General features: G+C 39.5%; 1 protein-coding gene and 1 long non-coding RNA gene across 14 annotated transcripts in view; one reads left to right on the top strand and one right to left on the bottom strand.

Annotated features, from left to right (window-relative positions):
- TfAP-2 (transcription factor AP-2) overlaps positions 1-16,524 on the bottom strand; it is a 174,794-nt gene that overhangs the window by 138,115 nt on the left and 20,155 nt on the right. The gene's annotated exons all lie outside the window — the stretch shown is intronic.
- LOC111243946 (uncharacterized) overlaps positions 2,408-16,524 on the top strand; it is a 29,160-nt gene continuing 15,043 nt past the window's right edge. The window contains exons 1-5 of one of the 13 annotated variants that reach the window (XR_015321353.1): positions 2,408-2,422; positions 13,186-13,700; positions 14,528-14,747; positions 15,003-15,067; positions 15,746-16,520. This is a non-coding gene — a long non-coding RNA (uncharacterized LOC111243946). Of the gene's footprint in view, positions 2,423-6,532; positions 6,548-13,185; positions 13,701-14,527; positions 14,748-14,874; positions 16,521-16,524 lie in introns of those variants that run through there. The other 12 variants (XR_015321352.1, XR_015321350.1, XR_002670675.2 and 9 more) reach the window with 12 other exon arrangements.

Here is a 16,524-nt window from a genome sequence, read left to right as displayed (position 1 = left end):
AAGTCTCTCTATAACAATGGCCAACAGCAGGCAGCAGTAATTCAAACAGTTCAAGTTATAGCACTGACAAACGATAGAATCACGTATGGGTTTCCCGCCGCGGCGGTGGCTGCGGCGATAGCTGAAAGTTCGCTTCGTCTTTATTTCCTCTTCAGTCCCATAGGAGTGGAGTTCGTGACAAGGAGACAAGAACTCGACGAGAAACACCGGGCGGCCGCAATCATCAAAGGCATCATCCTGTTATACTGCATGTTTTGTTCTGGACGCCGTTTTGACTCTTTACGACGCAGCCTATCGAAGTTTGTCCTAGAGAACGCGTATCTTTACTGTACTGGGAAGCATTCGTTCAGGACATCGTATCACATGGCTTCTCCTCAGGAGTCATGTGTGCTTGCACACGCATGAAGCAGCTGTACAGTCCAACTATGCTCATTAGAAACCGTCACCCGCTGAGTAGTGAACGGGCTTATGGACTGTTTTCATCTGGTCAGAAGCCGTATCTGTCGTAGCATACATCGGAGAACCAAAAGGACAGATCACCCCCTAATTTGATTTATGCATGTCGCTATCCACAGCCATCATATACCATCTGCTAATAGATTAATCCAGTACTATATTTGGTTGTATTGAAAGATGCAGTAATGTTTATGGAAAACGACGCAGCTGAGACCTTTCGAGCAATTATCGTGCAATTCCAGTTATATATGTAGTATCGACGTACTAAACTTTGTCTCGCTTTACAGTGTAGCTTCGGTGAGCAGCGATTCGTATTTGCGATTGAGCTCGAAAATCCCTTCCCAAATTCTCTGAATAACACTTGGAATTAAGCATGGGCAAACTGTCTAGAACTGTACAGGTGGAGGCCAAGCGAACATTTAACTAAGGCCTTCAAAGTAAATGCTAGCAAATTTCAAAATTACGTTCGAGTCGGCTCCTGCTTTGGGGGGGGCACTAACGTAAAAAGACGTTTGAGAACATTTCTTGATCTCTAGTGTTATATTTATGACACTATGATCGTAGACGAGTATTTCTGGGAGATATTAAAAAGATCCGTGTCTGGCGCATTAAATTATAGATCCCAAGAAATATGTCATGAATCCTTTACCGTAATATTGCGATTGGCCGATACTTTTGGGTTAGTATCGACTTGTTTGCTACAAGTAGCTTCTTTCTTTATAAGTCTCAGTTTGAAACAAGCTAACTCTTCGTGTCCTTTTCCTACCCTCAAAGATTAATGGTAAATTTGAAGGCCTGCTATAAAAGACGAAAAACACATATACACATAGCGTAAAAATGTAGTCCTAGTAATTAAAAACACGATAATAGTGTGTTCCTTCTATGTAATACGGTGCGTGTACATTTGGCTGGAGGTACTGGCTTTTATATTATTTGACGTGTGCGGCTACATTTCGATAGTTTATTTGCAATTCGGTATCAGGCTCAATGTCCACTGATGTAGAATAGTTATACAGGTAGTGAACTCGTGCCACTGCTACTGTCATTACCTCTCCGTATGATTGTATCCCCTCGTCCGTTGTTTTATCAATATGTAGTGATAAGCGCAGTCACGCCAAGTCGAGTAGGATTAACCGTATAGCACACCGAAGATGATGGTGCCGACAATGACCAGCGCAAATATCGATTGTGCTAAAAGAAAAATATATATATGCAGTGATCATATAGTGTTCCTGTACTAACGATAAAAGTATTCGAAACAATCAGAAAGAGATGATGAGCAGCGTTGTAGGCCAAACGGAAGCCTGCAATAGGAAGCTGTTAGTTATCAAAATGACGGATCCGCGAAACTTTTTAGTCAAAATAATTATAGCAAAGAGCGAGAGGCGGCGTTGAATATGACATCTCACAAATTTCGTGAAAGTTAGAGAAAATGGCAGCTAAATTATTCAGTTACCTCACCCCTTTTTGGATGACTGTCTGCAGCTGTGCAGACGCCTGTGAGAACGTATCTAAGCATGCATGCGTAGCATCCATATAGTACGTATGTCCATTTATTGTATGCGTGCGAGCGATACAAAAAGATTCAACGGTTCGTATTGGCAACACATTGAAGAAATCGATTCTGTGACAGATTAGCCAGGCAACGAGCAACCACCTATCGCCACTTCATCAACATTATAACCGCGAGTGAACAACAGAACATATGTGGAAGACCAAGCAAACAAAATAGATCCTAAAAAAAAAGCTCATCATACTAATTGATATATCCGGTGTTCTGTTGCTATTGTCATCATAGTGGCTGCCTCACATCGGCCGAAAGGTCCGACACAGGCCAAATCAATACAACTGAATCATTAAAAACCATTGAAGCGTCCACACTAGTGAATCAATTTGTTGAAGCCATCAGGATAAAGTCCAGGTGAAAAAATACGACAGCAGCAGCAACAACAACAACAATAATAATGTAAGGCTAAACAAGAGTCACTCTTCGTGAAGTTCACTATCTATTTAAACGTATCAAGCCTATAAGATCAAAGCTCGCATAGGCCCTAGAAAACCCGTTGATAGCTTTGTTACCTGCTAGCGATATAATGTTATTCACGGAATCTTTAAAAATCAATCGTTCACTAGTGATTAAAAACGAGTAGACTTAGTTTAACCTATAGGACCATTATTATTATTATAATAAAAATTTACCTATAAGAGCCACCTTGCCGATTTTTCCGTGTGGGGGTCCTCTTCGGGCGTCAGAATTTTCGCAGATATTTCAAATATTTATAGCTTATACCATTTATTTAGGATGATCGTTTGTGAACATTTTCTACAATGCCACTCTGCCGTTAAGCCATCCGTAGAGTGGAATTTACAAGTAACACATGAAACCAAAGATAACACGATGTTGATCCGTCATTTTAGCCGAACATTCCACTGGTTAGAAGTGTACGGTTAAATGTATAGTAAATAGATTAGAAAATGTTCAAACTCTCGAAAGAGTTAATCAATCTATTTAGTGTTAGATGATCTTTTTAGGGAAACCCGCATTAACCACAAACTAAGGGCTATAACGGCCTATGTAGATACACAGTTGTATCATTACGGGCGGTCCTGACAAATATCAGCTCGAATAACCTAAGCATAGCACTCGGCGACCAGATGATTCTCTGTTAGGGTCCAATTTAAGCGAAATAAAAAAGAAACTAGAACTATTAGAGAATAGAAATACACAATGGCCCTAGATCCCATATGGTTTTGACCGGCCTTTCAGTATTCTGAAATCGGTGTGAAGCTATTGATAAAACAGTCTATCGGGAGAGCATTTTACATGAAGGCATGGAGGCAGGCTTATGGAGAAGTTAACCATGAAAGCATTTTAGGAAGGAACTACTGCTGCCATCTGAGCGAAAGTTTAATAGCTCTACTAATCAAAACTCGTTTCTACTCTACCGTAAAGTTTGTACAAGTATTCGAGTTATCAGACTGGACATAGATGGACCTCTCGAGGTTGTCCGCAATCATTAGGCTCTAAAGAACTAATACGTATCTATCTGATCGAGTTGAGTTAAAACATAGAAAGCGAATCAAACGCCTTAAAAAGCGCTGCTTGCTAGATAATTGAACTCGGCCAAATTCTAACAGATCTCAACACTTCGATAGATCTTTCATTATTTGTCATCTGTTCGTATTCTTATTTATCGTCGTTCCTAAAGAATATCGACAGCAACTAAATGCAAGGCTAAAAAAAGTCCTTTTTCTTGATTCCATTAACTCGTTAAGTCATGCGAACTTTAATTGTTAATGATGATACCACTTATTTTTGGCCTCAAGATCTAATTCCGCCATTGAAAATGAGTAAAGCTTTGGAGAATACGTGTACACCATACCTTGTCATTTTGTCAAACCAATTTAATTTACTAGATGTCTCGATTTTTGGTTTCGCCAAAATACAAGTCTTTGTTAAAGGCTGAAATCGCTTAATCTACTGTAGTTAAAAATAAGTCTGTACTAGGAGAGTTCGCTTGCCCATAATGTCCATGTACAATTAAATACTACCATTACATACAATGTTTACGCGAAGTATTTAATTGAATCGTACTTAGGATTCGTTTTTCTTACACAGTTTTGTGGATAGTCAAAAAAAAAAGCTTATTATCTAGACCACATAACAAGTCAGCGGATACAGTATGCTTGCAATTCTCTAAATTATATAGATAAAGGTATATTTATTGAAAGGAAATTTTGCTGAAAATCGCCCAGAACACTTCTGTTCACTTTCTTGAAATACAAATCGCGTTTTTTGTAATTCAGGCCACCGCGCCCTTTCCCTCTCGAAGAAAGGAAGCAGCCTTCTGCAAATTCGTTGAACTGCCATAAAGGTAGCGCGACAGGACATATTTTTGAATTTTTATAGCGAAACATTAACAAAACGAAAAGAAGTACAATTACCTATCACTAGTCCCTGGAGTGCAAAGATTTGCAAATATAGTGAGTAAGTAGGATGAATAAGTTGAAAGCGACTAAAAATAAGTTTGAGACTGAACGGTTTAAAAGCAGTGCAAGAATGGAGAGCGGCAGGTGATGGTGATGAATCATACCTGGTGTTTGATATTTTGCTGATAGGCCCGCTCCAAATGTGTTAATATAGAAGAAGTCACTCGTAGATGATAAACAATGCTTAAGCAATTAGATTTTTGGGGACTAAACGGCCTAAAAATCATTATTAATTATGGTAAATTGGGACTTCTGACCAATTTATTTATTTATTTTATTATGAGTCTGCTTTTAGTGGTATGATCTCAGTCGTACCGACAGCGAACACACTATTACGGGAAGTTGCTCAAATACTGTATTTGGTAGCTTTTTTTTTCGAACGATATTAGTAATCGTGGCAGTATTTCTCACTGTTCTTCCAATACCTTGCACGTCGAACGTCAGCCTGATTAACCGGGGGTTAGATAATTCGCGGACTGATTACTTTTTAATTAGCACACAGATTATTAATATCACAATATTTTTATTTATCTGAGTTAGTTTTAGGGAAATGAGATCAACATCCCTAAGCTTTTGATAGGAGTACACATTTTAAATGTCGTTACTCTAATGATCACTACAACTGATTTTCTCTTAAATTTTCTCCATGAACTAAATGCTCATTTTTGTCTGCTGTAAACCTTACATGTTACATGTTTTTACAAATTCGCTTCTGATAAAAGTTTTGCTACTTTTTTTTTATAGATAGCCACGGCAAAGGTGCTGCTCAAACGCAACGGCCGCGTCCCTAAACGAATGGCAATTTTTCAAACAATCTTTAATACTAGCCCATGTCGTTCCTTTTGCCGCCAGTGTAAAAACGAAAATAGTTAGCGTATAATTTAGGAAAACAAGTGGCCCTCGTTAAGCATTTTACTTATGGAAATGACTCTCAGTATAATCGTGTCAAATTCATCCTTCAACAAGGGCGTCATCAATAATATTTAGAGAATAGATACATGACATATATCTCTCGGTTTTCCTCAAGAACCTCATTGTAGCCGAAGGCAGACTTAATATGTTGACCTCATTATGCCAAGGAGATCTACCGAGGGTGTCTACGTATATAAACGCGGAAAACCGCTGTAAATAATATACTTGTAAACAAGTAGATATATATATATATTTTTTTTTTTTTTTAAAGTGCCTCTAACGATGTTTGAAATTTTTTACAAACGTCACTGCTTTTCAAATAACCGAATCAAAAGAAGCTTACTACATTTCTCTAACGTATAGTGTATTTGCTTGGATATAGGTTGTGCATTTTATCCAGATCCGAATTGCCAAAAATAGGAACGAATTTCATATTCGCGACCTTTCAAAAATGTAACCTTTTTTTTAATATTCAGAAACTATCTCTTTTATTCCGCTCGTCAAGTTCCAGGGTTCGGCCTAGATTGGATATAATACCGTATAATAATTGTTTCGATTTCGGTAGTACGTTAAGTTTAGCTCTAGTGCTGTCGATACGTCTACGCGAAATATCTTTCCAGATGAATTAATTTTATAACGTACAGGACGGGTCTAATCTCTGTTGGACTGCAACACAAGTGTTGGAAAAACTCCCGATTTATTATCGGGTCTTGCTGTAAATAAATGTAATGAAGGGGGCCACAACCCACATAATTGGTGTCGGTGCGTCCTGAAGTTAATTCTCAAGTGTAAAGGAGCCACAAACGCCACTCTTCTAGAGAGACACGATTAAGATCTATTTTTAGTGCGCTTTCAAGATTCGTATACGATCGCCTTATGTTATTTAAATGAAAAGCAGTAACGTCTCACAAGAAAGAACTCAATGATGGGAATTTGCAAGGCGTTCCTCGATTACGTGAACTCCACAGATGAAGGGAAGGGCAAATTCGTGCGCGCACTCTATCAATAATCAAGAGCGACTTGCAACACTTTCGCACAGCTGTGTACTCCAGAAGATCACCATGGTTGCTGTTGAACGTTTAACTGCTCACGATGCAAATCCTGTATTTATACAGGGTTTTACAAAATCAAACAACGAAATAACCTCAAGAGGGTAACCCAAGCGTACCCTTTTCCGCAGCAATACCTAGTAAGTAAAAAGTGTTGGTAACTTACTCTTAAGTATCTCTAGGAAAACCCTAAAGCATTGCAAGTGTTCTGCGAATAAAGTAGACTAATCGTCAATGTAAGACAAGCTAGCATTCGCTCAACAGACATACGCCTGACGGCATTAATGTTTGCCTTAAACTGCACGGTTACGAACGTCACCATTTCCATAAACGGCTTTCTGACCCTTTAACCTAAATCGTCACTGCCTTTGTGCAGCTCGATTTTATTATACATAGCAACAACTGTCATACGCAAACGGTTGTCGTTGCTCTTGTAGAGGACGCATGTTCCAATTAAATAGAAAGGATCCAAGAAATCCCCGCATCCGAATCAGATGTCAGGATACGGGTTTTTCGCGTCAAAGCTCTTTTTGCTCTCTACTTATAGGGGACGCAGTGCTAGTGTTGCTGAAGAAGCGTTTTTAGACTTTTGTAGGAAAAAGGCCTTTGCCGAAACGTTTGGTGCAATGGTTGTTCATCACAGCGTGTATGAACGTTCGACCTAGTACGCACGATTTGTCAAATGGCCTGAACGACCGTAGCGTTGGACTGTTGAGAAGTAGGAAAAAGTTCGTATTTCAGATGAATCGCATTTCGAAATTTAGTAGTGTCAGTAACGCTCAACAGTGTACAGGCGCCGCGACGAAAGATCCCACGAGTCCTGTGTAAGCCAACAGATCAGGCCTCTGAGCAGATTAATTGTGGATGGTAATTTCCATCCATGACGCAGAGGTCCTATATTTTCATATATGAATAAAAATGAGAAATTAAAATCTCACCATATAGAAAAAGCATGTCGATCGAATGAACGACGGGAGGACTGATAAGCAGGGGGTTCCATTTGTGTTTACTGATGCTACACCAACTCAGTGGAAAGGGAAAAGTACTTCCTACAATAACAGTGGTATACCGTGTTCGCAGTTACTGAGAGAATTATTTACTCGATGCAACATCTTATGGCCCATCTTTTGTGGCTGTGTAATTGTATCAGTTCAGCAAATGCCGGATACGAGCGTTGTGCAGCATATTTCTCTTTTTGTCCATTTCTGAGACTTCATTACAGGGACTCTCGTTAACCCTATCCTACTTTCTCCGTCAATACGCGAAGGCTGAAGTTGCAGGTCTGCCAATTCTTTCATGTCGAAAGGTTTTTTCGATTGATTGATTCTCACAAGTTGAATATACTCTAGTTGTGTTACTAATGGTTGGCGTAGCGAACGTAGGTTCGTCTATGAGTTTTTTTTTTATGTATTTGCTGTAGATGTGATCGTTTCGAGTTAGTCTATTAACTATTCGGTTGCTCAATTCAAGTTATTCACTTAAAACTCTTCTAGTTTTAATCCTCGAAGAAAGTGCCTATTAGTTTCAATATTGCCCACCACATAGTGTATTGTTGATAATAAAATATAAATAACATAAAACCTTCCGCGTCCTGTTCTGAAAGCATCGAATATGTACTTTTTCATATTCTCCTTTGCATAGTCGTTATGTCTGTGTATTAACTGAACGTTTTAGAAGAAATAGCTTTTCAGAGAGAAAAGACTTTTTATTTGCTCAAAACAGGCCTGCTTCAGATATGAGATTTGTGATAAGATCCTGGTTGATAATAACCTGTGTTAGAACGAACATAAAATGTAGAATCTTTACCAGATTTTTTATAACGAATACGAATTACTTTGTATCGAGCAATGTATCTAATGAAGAGTATTGTACCCTAAGCGGTATACGGCAGACTAGATTATAAGACAAACAACTATAATGCTTATTATTTTCAACCACTTGATGTTTTACAAATGAAAATGCTATCGGAATTTCTGCTCATTTGAAAGACGACTTCAAAGTTGAAGTCAATGAAAGTTAAATTTCGTATTTGAAGTACGCCTGTTTAGGGCAAATGAGTAATTTCTTCTTGGTGAAAATGTGTCCACTAATCTAGAACATTCGGCTAATATCCCAAATGAAAGACTATACAAGGAAAATATGAAACAGAACATGTTGCCTTGCAATGCCTCCAGAGGAACGCACGATGATTTTCATTATCAACAGTATTGAATGTGAGCAAATACCTCAACATGGGGCAATATTGAAACCTTTGGGTGCTTCTTTCGAGAAACAAACTATGAGGATTTTAGGTTAAACAAATGATACTCATTGTTCTTACTGCGGCTCGTTCGGTCGTTCAGTAGTTTGCTGGGCTATTGAGATAGAAGAACCGAATATCAAAGCTGAGGAGAGAAGGCTACGCAAGCAGAGAAACCTGGATGCTCAATTATAATTCAGTCCGATTGGATTAAGTAGAACGAAGACGGCGAACGGCAGCCGCAGTCTAGCGATCCTCGTTCAGTACCAGGTCTGGCCTTAGACACAGATCTACTCCTACCCCTAGCCAGCCTGTGCATGCCTTCGGCAATCCAGTTAGAGTGAACCAACCTCCATCGCGGACACAGGAGACGACAGAGAGGACATACACACAGAGGAAGTGCGAGGGCTAGATCCATCTATACTTGTTGTCCTTCGCATCAATGCGCGACTGTTCAACTCGAGAACGACTGACTAGGGCTATAGAACGACTGTGCTGCTGCTGGTGCTTGCGGATGCGTTGGATAGAGCATGAGATGATTCTGTTTCCCCTGTCTGATCTTGCTTTCGTCTTTTTGCACCACAGGTCTTTTCATTGTCGATTGGCTGACGATCACTCTTACTGGTACTACTTGGAGCAGCGTTTGCTGTCCTTTCAGTCTAACCCAATAAGCACTACCGAGATATGCGCAAATATAAGAGCTACAAAGAAACTTTTAGTATGTGCCAGTTTAGCTGAAATCGTACATATGTGTACAAGACAATACAATGATAAAACGAGCTACACTGGACAACACACAGGCACAAACAAAAATCCGACCAGTCTGTATGTAGATTTTGCCTGAACGATATATAAATATATGATAAGGTACGCAAAAAATACTATCCAGCCAGATTGTTATCGTGCAACGGCATGTCATTCGTAAATTAAAAATTAATGGAAAGAATTTTTCCTGTAGAGCTTTCAAAGTTGCGTCGCTTACGAATTGCTTATAAAATTAAGTATCTTCGATTCTAATTGCTTCACGATATTTTGGCCTGCGTTAGGACGTTGGTAATTCGCTGCTATTTACTATGCCGCAGACTCAAGCGTTCCTCGAAACTATTCATACAAGTAATCGAAACATATTAAATGCCCACTTTTCGTTTCCCTTAAATTATTCACCACATCCCTATAGTAAGATGATTAATTTTTATTCAGCTTTCGCTAAGCGGTGTAGCATTCTGTAACTCCAAATAAAATCGTGGCCTAACTAAGGACGACGAATGGCAAATTTTGCCCACTCATGATAGCGACACTTCTAACCCATTCAGTCACAGTCGGAGGCTTCTACGATCGGACTGCTATTTGAAAGTAGGGTACTATTCATTTTTGCACTCGCGTTGTTGTTATGCTGCCTGGTGTCATCGCTTGCTGCTGCAAGCTATTGTACGGCTACAGTATCGTCGCATTGTGCAAGTAGCAGCTAGCAAAGACGGTTGTTGAAAAAGAAGGCCAGTGGATCGTGGGTCGATGTTTAATATTTGCACAGTCCTTACTATGCATTGCGTACATTACATTCGTTGCAGAGAATAAACAGGCGTGGCATCCCAACCCGTAGTGTATATAGTCCTGTACCCACTGGTATCGCTTGCGTGTCCATCTGGCCTTATATTACTTATTCAAGTTCGGTGAAGCTACCAGTCAACATTTTTAGTACGCTGTCTCAGGTAATGCCAGTGATATCAACATCAAATGCACATCTTCGAGGATATACCATTATTTAAAATATTATAAAACACTTCTATGAAAGACGAAAACCAAATGATATCTAGTAATTGCAGTGACTTACAAAGCTAATACTGGCGCACGTTGAAGTGCGCCTCGAACGGTTGCCCAAACGGAGCAAGTTGGACGAGGAAAGTGCGAGGGATTTTCTAGTCTCCAACCATCCTCATTTCTTCGCTTAGGGAACGAAAGCGTAAGTGGGGACATAATGGGGCAAAGCCCTCGGGCCATAGATGGGACAGTGGTGAGCGCAAGGGGGCCCGAAACAGGGAATAATATGCGGCGTACTAAGTAATCATACAGGGCGAACAGTGGAGAGCACTAGGAGCCACGGCACACCACAGAAGGAAGGCAGCATCACCGACAACAGCGGGGGCGTTCGGAAGGCATAAAAGAGTGCGGGAGGTGAAAGAAGGAAGCGTAGGGATCGAGATTGGGTAGAAAAAGGTAGTAGTACGATGGTTGGGGCGTTGAAGCTGTGTGACATCCTCGCAAGTGGAGAAAACGACTTTGAAGGAGATCGCCGATTCCTGAACCGACGACGACGACGACGGTGTGTATGTGTGCAAATATGTTTCTCTTTCTCGTTACCATTCGTGTTATATTGCACTTCTTTTTCGATCTCCTCTCGTCTGCGTTGCGACAGAAAAGATCACAACAGCTATAACATCGGTGTTGTCCATGCTGTGTTGGCCGTCGACGCAGTTTGGCAGCGGAAGTGATACGGATGGCGACGGCATGATTTTCTTGCCGAAGAACGACCAGTCATTAAATGGCCTAACAAGTAAAAACAAGCAAATTCATCTCTACAGTCTACAAGAAACGGAGACAATAGAAATGCTGTTGTGCTTTTCTAACGCTTGACTGTCGAACGGGCGGCAGATGCCGTCGTCATTAGGGAAATGGGTTAACATTCGACCTTAAAAGATCCTCGGTTTATTAGAAGGTAACGAGATTCCCACAAACTTTTTGCGTTTTTGACTAAAGAGCTTTTACTTCGACTCTCTATCTCATAGTTTTATGACAGCTCGAAGATGCGAAAGACAATTTTTGATGAATATATGTTGCCAACTGAATATTCTAAGGCTGGCGGCAGAAAAACTACGCGGTCTCTGTAGTCTACGAGCGGCCGCAGCAAACCAGCAGTCTAATATTTGGGTAATAATAATAATACAGAGTCCAAAACAGGTTATCCTTTTGAGCAATCGACTGAGTTGCCGGTTGAAAGGCGACGTTTATGAAATTAGCATAGAGAACAGATTTCACGTTTTCTCGTATGGAAAGAAGCTTTATTTTCTTTTCTTTTTTTTTTTTTGTATACAAACCCTTTTCAGATGCAGTTATTTTTTTAAGGATATCCGTGTCGCCGTTCACTGTTGAGCAAATCATTTCTGCTGTCACGAGGCGTTCACCTATATGTATTTTAGAGTGAGCTCGAGCTTGGGGGACGTATTATGGCGTTATACAGCCCTGCATAACAGTTTGACATTGCATTTGTAAATGCGTAGAGGCTACTTTTAAATTAAAGCGTTCTTGAAGCGAACCATGAATGGGCTAGTTAACGTCCGCTGGTAACCGTAACAAGCAGCCATTGAAATTACACGTAGCAGCAATATAATACTTCCAGAAGAGGCCTCACTACCCCATTAGCTGTTGTTGCGCATTCTATGTAAATAAATAGAGTTTATAATCACACTGGTGATTGCCGTTGCCCTCCGTGAATAAACAACTTTCATAATAAGGGGCTTTAATGATCTTTGTAGCAGATTGGCAAATGAGCATTACTTCAGCTTTTAACACACTGACAGATATCCAATATTTTACACTAACTTTATTCATAAGTTGAGTCGCGTATGTTTCGACCAGTGAGGCATCATCACTGGCTTTTCTCAGGCACGGCCAAACACTTGTTTACAGTACGGATGTGAATTCATGACGCACATACTCTACATAGAGCTAAGGTCAGAAAACAACCTATAAATTACTGCGCGGAGGACAAAAGCCGTTCTATTTTTAGAAGCATGAGGTGAGATGAGGAAGAAACAAACACAAATCCTCGAATGATCCGACTAGTAGCAAAAAGACGACTTGTCAGTTATCTAAAGTTGAGCTTTCTATGTTTCCCTATACGAGGACTGGTGCACATAGGAGCAAGTTATTCTAGATTAATATTGTGTAGAGAGCATTGAAGTGGTTAGCAGTTGTAACCGACGATTTGGTATAATACGCACTTCCCAGAATAGCCCTAGGCGTCTTCCCTTGTCAATTGCTATTAGCTAGTTTGCTTTTTGTCGCATACCTTATCTTCTGCTGCTGAGAGCTATTTGGTAGGTTTAGGGGAAATAGCTTAAACGTACGTTATAAGTCGTTGCCTAAGGGTGCGTCCTTAAAGTCTGCTTGAGTTGAGGAGATTGGAATTAAGAAGATTGGAATGCTTAGGTACGCCGTCCAACGCTTTTAATTGTTCTGGAAAACTTTTTCAGCATCCGCCGTCCTTAGTAGGTTCACCTATGTTATGACTTAGCGGTACTCGACAAGCACATCGATGACTTCAATGCGAAATCTATTAAGGACTCATATAAAATTCACGATGCGTCCTCACAGTGCGTGTGTAGGCCGTTATATATTATCATCAATCATTTTCCGCTTAATTTAATAAAACGTTTCTCAAATAGGAAATGAAGATATTTGGTAAGACTGATAGCAGCAATAACAGTAGGCTTCAAATTCGTCGGAATCCAAGTTATACCATGCTTATTTCTCACTTGATAGGGGCTCCGTCTCTTCTCGAAAAACGCCAGAAATTCATTCCAGACTTCGATTTGTTGCGGTCATGTCTCGCGTGCCAGAAACCGTAGCAGGTATTATATTTGTTTGCTTTTCTTTATATAAGCAATAATGATATGAAACTACCGCATAATGTTAATTCAGTTATTTACTGTAATATAAATAGGTCAATATTATCAATTGACCTGTTGATCGTGGGGCATATGTCGGCTTTTACAAGGAGCATTGGCTTTCTAAGAAAAAGCCTTTCGGGTGGAGAGAAGGTTATCGCTGACGTCATGTTCTTCCCTACCTTCTTCTTAATGCGATAGTTGATAGTTTCGTGTAATGATAATAACTGCACATCCCCGTAGCCACGCAACTCAGATGAGTTTCACCGATCATCGAGATGACTGCTAAACACTGCATCCTGCGAGATGTGACGCTAACTCTTCTCTTTTGTGTTGCTGTTTTAATGCTTCTCTTTACTAGTTCGTTTTCTTGGGCAGCTAATACCAACGGTACGTATTACACAACTTTTCGATTCACAATTTTGGTGTACGCTAAGAAAGACTCTAGTAATTTTAGGTGTTATCTATGGTACACTGCTTCTTTTGTGTTCCTGCTTGTAGGTATCTATTTAAATCCTCTCGATGCTTATAGTAACACAAATGTTACATGTGGGCTCGTGTAAATAAGAATAAACGAAAACGTATTTTTACGAAGAAAGCTATGAGGACTTACTATATATGTCATCGCCACATGCGATTTTATAAATGGAACTGCATTTCCATCGTCGCTAAGTACAGCTGTTTCCAATCTATCAGAAATAAAATTAACACATATTACCATATGTAATTCGTCTATAATTTATAAGCAGATTTAGATATTTTTAGTTTCTCTATAGGGTAATAGTTAGTTTATTAAATGAGATAAGGACCGAAAATATTTCACCGGACATGGAAGCCCAAGGCTGTCTGATTTCAATATCTTAATTAATGGCATTCCCGTATGTTGTTGTACTTGCACCACAGCTACCTTCAGAGGCAGGAAAAGATACCCATCCCATAGATGCCCATAGAATAGGCATTGTGCTGAAAACTATTAAAGATCATTGAGAAGCTAAGGAACCTGCGTATGACAAAAAGCTCACTACGGCCTCGGAAAATGAAAAGTTTTAGTCGATGATGATGATGATGACGGAAGGGGGCCGCATATAAAAATAGTCAATGTTCTTCAATACTCGAGCCATACCCAAACAAAACATACATATTTAGTTCCCAAGTATATGTTTGCCCATATACTGACAATATATAATGCATGTTATATCTCACCGCTGCTTTTACAGGATGTTCGTTCGGTCCGGCAATGTGTAATCGTCATTGTTTGGGACTGTCCCGCTCCGGCGGGTCCTGTGAATTAAATAGTTCGAATACACCCTTCGAGATACGATGTGTTTGCTTCGATAAGATATGATATCTACTAAGACGCCAATATATCGCAATTCTTATCAGTTGATATTTGCATTTGATCTTCATTCATGAGTAAATGATGCTGAATCAAATTCCGTAAGTGTTTTATTAAATAAAAACATACCTATTTTAGTTAAAGTATCATTAATTATACTTGCTGTGATGTATGATAAGCGTTTACAAAGTGTAGCATCTACTGACGGCTCTCCTTTTCCGAGAACAGCATGAAGCAGCACCACAATACCAAACTCCTAGAAAGGTTACTCGAGTTTCGGCAATATTATGAAGTTTCTCTAGGAACAAATAAGATTTGAAGTTCACCTTTCAATTTGACGTCTCACGCGACTGAAGGGAGACAACAATGCTTCATCGTTACAACGGAAATGACCACTACTACGCATTACATCTCAGCTAAGGTATAGTAACGTCAGCAATCACCCGTCTTTTGCTTGGTGTAAGAATAAAAAGGACAGAGAAAGGCATATATATATATATATATGCGCCTTTCTCAATCCTTTATATATATATTATTTATGCATTTAGCTTAGCTGGAAGATGCGCAAACGCAGCGCTCCCCATCGCTCTATCTTTATTCCTGAGCTGCTGAATTAATTTGCTCCCAACGATCCGTTATTCAGTAACCCGACATTTTTCCAAATCGCTAAAGAAAAGGGGTGTAGAACAATATAAACTAAGGCAATGATACGCATATAGTCAAGTAGAGAGGTACTGAAGAGTGTTTTAATTGTTGAATTATTTAGTAGAACCAATTTTCAGTTTCAGTGGTTTAGGTAAGTGAAGACAATCATGTGAAAACCGTTCACGTACAGAACTATATCTCATATAGAATATGATTGGTCGTACATTTTACCTAACAGATGAATTGTTCTCGATTTTTCAGTGATAAAAGCCTGCTTTTACCAGAACACAATTAAAACAACATATTAGCAATGTTTGACCTTAAAAAAACATGTAATTTTCTGTGGGAAAACTAGAAAAAAACTAAAATGTATCGCCCGTGTTTATTTTTAATTAATGCTTCTTGTTCAGTTGAATCCGCTGACAATTCACACAACAGTTTTTGCTCAGAGCAGATGATTTTATCCCGGAACCAATACCTGGTGTGGAATGGTGCTACAGTTGACACTGCAGCTCCTTCATGCGGCGACCTTGACGACCTCCCACCGGGGCATGCACTCGTAATAGGGGAGCAAACTAAATTACAAAGACGACTCTTTCATCATTTTTGCCCGTTGCCGCATGAGACGCCAACCCCTAATTCGCTCAAGGGATTTAGGCCGTTTAGAAGACTACACAGTTTTTGCCGACACGTGCAACATGCACGACGAACATTACGGAGTTACCTTTCTTTGTGATAGTTCTTTTCTGATAGATGACCTATAGATATGGTAGTAAGTGATGTTAGGTATCTAAGAACTGTTGAGTAACTCTCGTAAATATCGTTTTCAGTTACTGACTTTTAAAGGTATAGATTGTAAAGGATTTTTCAATGAATGATAGATACAAACAATCCTTACTTATTTACACTATCTGAGAATGTATCTTTTCTATATGTGGTACATATGGTAAAGTTGGCTGGAGTTTCGTCCTCAATGACTGTTATTTATCTGTTAAACGGCCTGTTCAATTAATTCCACCACATAGGAAACACTACTCGTTATCTATTTGGTACATTTCTGTACTTCAGCGCCTCGGTGCCTGGTGATTACGTTGTCACTGCACTATCACTTACGGCTTCAAATCAGCTTCATACTTTTAATGTAGCTGTGAAAAAAACAGCAATCCAAGTAAACTGTTGTAAATATGTTTTTGAAATAAATTTGTCATACTATTTGCTAAAAACCAAGAGATC

Source organism: Varroa destructor, unplaced genomic scaffold, assembly GCF_002443255.2.
Source record: "Varroa destructor unplaced genomic scaffold, Vdes_3.0 BEIS01000002.1, whole genome shotgun sequence".
Taxonomy (NCBI): Eukaryota; Metazoa; Arthropoda; class Arachnida; order Mesostigmata; family Varroidae; genus Varroa; species Varroa destructor.
Note: the sequence above shows the minus strand (reverse complement) of the source record. Positions and strands in the feature narration are given on the sequence as shown.